Source organism: Heterocephalus glaber, unplaced genomic scaffold (assembly GCF_053883595.1).
Source record: "Heterocephalus glaber isolate CG9 unplaced genomic scaffold, H.glaber_assembly_v1.0 deba00001569, whole genome shotgun sequence".
NCBI lineage: Eukaryota > Metazoa > Chordata > Mammalia > Rodentia > Bathyergidae > Heterocephalus > Heterocephalus glaber.
In genome coordinates this window covers 972,010-978,748 of record NW_028258354.1, presented here as the reverse complement: position 1 = coordinate 978,748, position 6,739 = coordinate 972,010, and positions in this window count along the sequence as shown.

Genomic DNA, 6,739 nt, shown 5'->3' with positions numbered 1-6,739 from the left:
AAATTTTGGTCAGGCATTTGTGTATTTAGTAAAGCTAAAGTCTACAGAGTACAAAATAAAAATGGAGATTTCATAATTATCTAGATTATTTGACCCCCATGTACTGGAGGATAATCCTCTGCTCTGCCTAGAGAGGGGTACAGTGACAGCTAAAGAAAAAAAGACAAAGAGATCCAATTTCATAGTACATGGTGGACTTGGGAAATCAATGCTAGAGTAGGCAAAGATAAAGATATGCAAAGCTAGCCACTATTTATTGGGTGTACACAATAATCAGAGGAAGTATTGGGTGACTCAAGAGGGCAGTGGTAATCCTATGTGAATGAGGACATGATCTTATGTTGATGAGGATGGTGAGGTGGGTAAATCATTCTTACAATAGTAGGTAGAACAAAAGAGCAGGCTAATAAGTAATTTGTCCTTCTGCCATGTGAAACCTTCTCCTTTTTTATTATTACTCAGTTCTCAATGAACCAGGATGTTCTCAGCTGATGTAATCTTGACCTTGAGTGTCACAGTATTATGGATCCATGGAGGTCTGATCTTGTGGCTGGAGGTACATGGAGTTATGCTTATGCGTGCCATAACTGGCTTATGGGCAAGATGACATTAGGCTTCAGACAGCCCTAATCATAATTTACTTATGAAATGATTTTTCTCCAAAATTATATAGCATGGCTCTAGACACCTACAGAGCCCAGCCACTTCATTTTTACTTAATGAAATTAAGATCATGAATGAAATGGTAACAAACCAAATATTTTAAATACCAGAAGGATATGCAAATCTCAGGGAACTGATACTAGAAAGCTTATATTTCCTGTTACTTATTCCATTACATTTTTAAACTTGTAGAAGAAAGCATTTCTTCAATTGAAGTATCTGAAAAACATTTCTCCTCTCTCAAAATTATGAGATACCAAGTGCACTTGTCATATTCTTTTTTAATATAACTTAGTTTAGTAATGTTAATTTTCTTTTTTATGTCTTTTTATTTTAATGTAATATAAGTACATATTAATAAAGAAAATATAAAAACACTTCAATGAAAAAATAAAATATTATAAAACATAATTAGAGAATAACAGTGGTAAATAGACTGTGAATAATGATTTAAAAAGAAAATATTTTCAATTGCTAATCTTTCTTTTAACTGATCTCCTAAGAAAACTATCCCTTTTTTGCCTAAAGCATTTTAATTTTTAACAAAATATCTGACGTGATATTAGAACAATTTCAGAATATCTATTATACATTTTGATCCTTATTTACACTTTCAGGTTCTCACACCAGAGAAACAATGTGATATTTATACATGTGTGTTTAATTTATTTCACTTAAGAATGTGGTTTCAAGGTGCATCAATTTACCTAGAAATGTATCAAGTTTATCCTTCTTTATGCCTGAATAGTACTCCATTACATTAAAAAAACACCTATTTTTTATCCACTCATGGGTTGTTGTGCATTAGAGTTGTTCCTAAGATTTTAGCTATTACAAACTGTGCTACTATAAACATGGGTGTGATTATACCATTGTGATATAATGGTTTTAATTCTTTTGGGAAGATATCCTAAAGGGAAATAGCTGGGTCAAATGGGACCTCTAATCCTAGTTTTTGAGCAATCTCCATACTGATTTCCATAGTGGTTGCACCAGTCTACACTCCTACCAACAGTTGAGAAGTGTTCCTTTTTACCCACAACCCCACAAGCATTTGTTTTTGGTTGGTTTCTTGATAGCAGCCATCCTTTCTGGAGTGAAACGGAATTTCAGCATTGTTTTAATTTGCATCTTTCAAATGACCAGTGATGTTGAATATTTTTTCATATATTTATTTGCCAGTTTGTACTTCTTCATCTGAGAAGTGTGTATTCATCTCAGTTGCCCATTTGTGGATTGAGTCTTTAAACTTGGGGGATCTGATTTTTTTCAATTTTTTATATATTCTAGATATTAATCCTTTGTTTGAGGAGCAACTGAGAAAAATTTTTTCCCACTTCGTGGGTTCTCTCATCATTCTGCTGGTGATTTCTTTTGATGTGCAAAAGCTTTTGAATATGATAAGATCACAGTTGTTGATTCTTTGTAGTACTTCCCATCTGGTTTATTTGAAACAGAAAAAAGAAAAACAGAAATTTTAAAATGTATGCAAATATTAAATAATGTAATTAATGTTATAAACACATATGTATATATTATACATGATTGTTATAGATAGCTAATAAATGGGTAGAAAAAATATTGAAAGACATTGTGGGAAAATAAGGTAAAATTCCAATTCTTACCCAATCTAATTTATCTGAAGAAGATGATTCTAACACTCAATAGGTGGAAATAAGTAAAAATCTACACAAAACTTTGGGTAATTGCTAGAAAATACACTCATTTCCAAACACTGCTGGTACATTGTGGCAGAAATTACATGGCTTTGGACATTTGATTTTAATCTGTCTCATTGTAGATTTCTCTGAGTTCATCCTAACTAGAGATCATTAAGCTTCTCAGATGTGTAAAGTGAAGTCTTTCCTGAAAAGTGGGAATTTTAAATATCATTTCTTAAAAAGTTCATTTTTATCCTTATCTGTTTTTCTGTGCTTCCCATAGTGCCTATTTCCATACACATGATGGTATCCTGAAAGTACTATGGTCTCTGTTGCTTTTTCTAGGTTCTTTTTATTGTCCCTTCTCAATATAATTTCAATTGGCCTAGCCTCAAGATTGTTCTTTCCTGTAGCTGGTAAAATCAGTTGTTGAAGCTGTCTGTAAATTTTTCATGTTAGCTGTTCTACTTTTGAGATTCACAATTTATATCTGATTCTTTATAAATAATTTTTGTCATGTTATGAATATTTTTCATTCATTCATCCCTCTCCTGGTTTCTTTCTTTCTTTATAATTTTCTTGAGTTCTTTGAACATAATTCTAGAGTTAATGTGAAGCCAAGATCTAATATGCTCAATGTCTACATTTTCATGATCAGTTCCTGTGGATTCCTTTCCTCTGGTTTCTCGACTCTCCCTGAACCAATGAATGGGTCATATTTTCTCATTTCTTTGTAAGTCATGTCACTATCTTTGGAAAGCAGACATTTTAGATATTATGATATGGTTACTCTGGAAATTAGATTCTTTCCCCTTCACCAAGTTTTGCTGTTTTTGCTTCTTGAAAACTGGGGTCATACATCTTTTTAGTAACATCACTAAACCATTTGTAGTAAGATTGGATTCTTGGTCATAAGGAACAACTGTAATCTCTATTTTGCTCTCTTAATAGTCAACCAGTGACCTGACAGAGATTTAAAAAAAATATTTAAAGTAATAAAAGTGAAAAATTAACAGAATTCTCCTGGTTTTTGAGATGTGGTTCTGAGTTAAAGCACTCCTTTGATGCAGTGTATTAATCAGCTTTTCTATTGCTGAGACAAAATACTTGACACTCATAAATTAAGGGAAGAGTGGTTTATTTGGCTCATGGTGAGAGGTTTCAGTCATTGGTTGGCTGACTCTAAGGTGCGTGCAAACATCCTGACGGAAGTTCATGACCAGGAAAGCTGTTTAACTCAAGGTGTCCAGGGGACAGAAAGAAGGGAAAGAGCCAAAGAGGAATAGGTTAGGGACTGTACATAGAGCCAAAGGTCTTGTCCTCATGGCCCACCCAGACACAACAGAAATATCCTTTATTAATCTCCTAGGTGTGTTTCTAGCTAACCAGTTGATAATACTAAACATCACATAAGTCAGGCTGTAACAATTCTCCCATAACCTTCACCTCCTGCTTTCATGGAGCCCAGAAATCTGCCAGAGGCACAAATCTAGGGTAATACTAGGACTTTTCCAGCAAGTTTCTGGCCCTGAACCTATATGTGTCATTCTTGCCTCCATGGTTCGTGAGATGGCCCATGTGAGTTATTTTTGCCCTAAGGAAACTGGTCCTCAGCCCTCCAATTCCCAAGCTTTTGGGAATGCTCACTGCTTAGTATATTCACTGTTCATCACCCTAGGCACCTACAGGAAGCATAGCAACCACTGCTGCCTATAAAGTCACTGGAACTCTTGGAATCTAGTATGCTATTAACATATCCCAAATTAAACCATAACACACCCAAACTCAGGTCACACCTTTCAAATAGCCTCTCTAAATCCTTAAATGCCATGTATTTGCTCTAATAATTTGTAAAGCTTGGCTGATTAACTCAACAAAAATACATGGTATTCCCAAAAGAACTTCTATCCTTTCTGGAGAAGTGTTTCTCCATCATTATTTGTGCTACAGAATCTTTAGCTGGGCTTTCTTTTAGGCCACAATTACATTCCAACCTTGTAAATCATATTGTCTCACTGAAAATTGTTAGAGTGTCAAAGTGAGTCTCTCTTCATTTAAAATAGAACCTGGGAGGATAATATGGAAAACATATTCAGCAAACTATCAGTATTTCATCAGTCTTTCTCTTTGCTTCCTGCAAAGACTCACCATGAAATTTTATCTTCCCCCAGTACCTAACAGCTCCCAAGAGAACCTGATTAAAATGTTACTGAAATTAATTGTGTTGTAGATGCATTTGTTTTTCCATCTCCTGGGATATGCATTTTACATTTCCTTCCAAAATTAACTCCTTTAAAGGGTTATTAAAAGACACACACAACTTTTCTGTTTCTTTTGGAGAAAAGACTTACTTGAAAACCTGTATCACTGAACAATGTAAAAAAATCATGAAACAGATAACATTTTACTTCCAAAAATATTGTTTTGGAAATATGCTGATTACAGTTTTCTCATCCTTTTTTGGATTGATAGATGGATAATTTGACGAAGAAGTATCGGAACACAAGTTTTAAATTTGAATAATTAAATGACTGGACATAAGTGAATGCGTCTAAAAGAACAAGTACCTAAGGTACGTGTTTTTCTTTTTAAAATCAGAAAATTAAACCACAACCAGGCCAATATAAAAATAAGTACATTTATTCTATATATACCTTGTTGCTTACCATTCTACAGATTAGAACTATTAACACACTTTGAAATGTATCATGAAAGCATTTTGTCAATTCTCCTATTATTTTTTTCTACCTAGATCTTCCTAAAATGGTCACAGCCAAGTTCAAAAATCTGTCACACCTGTCAAGATGGAGTTAGGCAGCATTTTCATAACTAAACCTCAGTGGTGTGACTTCATGAAGAAAAAGCAGACACAGGATGCATTATCCCATTTTAGTTTCATCTGCACTCTTCCTAAAGCCTTGCATTTAGACTGCCTCAAGGGATGTGATGATTATATTTCCCTTCCAAACAATTTGCTCTAAAGGAATATTTTAAAAAAATGCACAATGTATCTGTTTCCTTTGGAGACAATCAGACTATGTTCGAGGTTCAATCAAAATCACCACACTGATTTCATGTTCCTACTAAGTAGCAGTGAGTATTCTCAGCAATGTAGGAAAATATTCTTCAAGATGTTGAGCGTCTGCATTACTGGGATTCTAAGATTCTTGTTACCTAAAATTTCCATGTTGTTGCCATGCACTGCTGCTGGTATCTATGTCAGTCAGGATGGACTAATGCAAAATAATTGATGCATGAATACAGAGCTTGGCTCATAGAGCTAAAACAAACCCTTGAATTTTGAGGTCAGTACTAATCAGTATTTTTCAAATATTAATTCATTGTTTAATTTATCTAGTAAAATTGAAATTTAATCTATGATGAACACTAGAAATGGTGCAGTAGATTCCAAATAAGGGTGCTATAAAAACTGCATATACCATTTATGTACCATAAGAAAATGACCTAACCCCTCTCTGTATTTCAATTTCCTTAGCTGTCAAATGAGTTTCTTAATAGAATTTACTGGGACTATTGACGGGCATATGGAAAACATTATATAGAATTTTTTCTATATTAACCAAGAGGAGGACAAAGACTAAGAAATAAAATTCATTATATTTTATGCTTTGTTATTGTTACTGCCTTCACTCAAATATATTTCTTTCTTTATCACATATTTGAAAAACAAGAACATCAGATTATTCTTTCTACAAAGCAGAGCTTAATTTCAACAACTTTCTGAAATAATATATTTACTCTTAAGTGAATTAAGGCTTTCTTTTTCTTGTTTATATGATTGACTTTTTGAGAAGACAATTGGAATTCCTTACTATGATCTTTGTCATTATTGAGGGTTAATGTATTTGCATGAACTCCATCAGAAGTACTAAAAAGATCAGTTTTATATAATGGCCAGAAGGAATGGATTTCTCTCAATTTCTCACACATGCTAATATCTTTTATTTTTCCTATGAACATAAATCAAGAATTATTTAGATACAAGGTTAAATTATGACTCAGAAATCAACTTTTCAAAGACAAAATTATAACTTTTATTTATTATAATAAAATTATGAATTATGTATTCTGATAATGTGTTTAAATTTTTCCAACCTAAGGAAACTAACCATTCATCATCAGTCATTGTAACTATTAAAAAATCCTTCCTTTGTGCTACCTGAGTAATCAAAAATATATGGTAGAGTTTTAGCAAAGTTGAGATTAAAATAATAATTTTTAGAAATAGTCAAACTGATTAATCCTTTCCCTTTCTAATTAACACAGATGAACGCTTTCAATTCTGATGGATAATTACTTTGTCACTTTTTCTTAAAAGCATCTAGTAAAGTTTTTATGCAGAATAAGAGCAATAAGAGTATATTTGAAATCATGTCACAAAGTGGAATTATCTT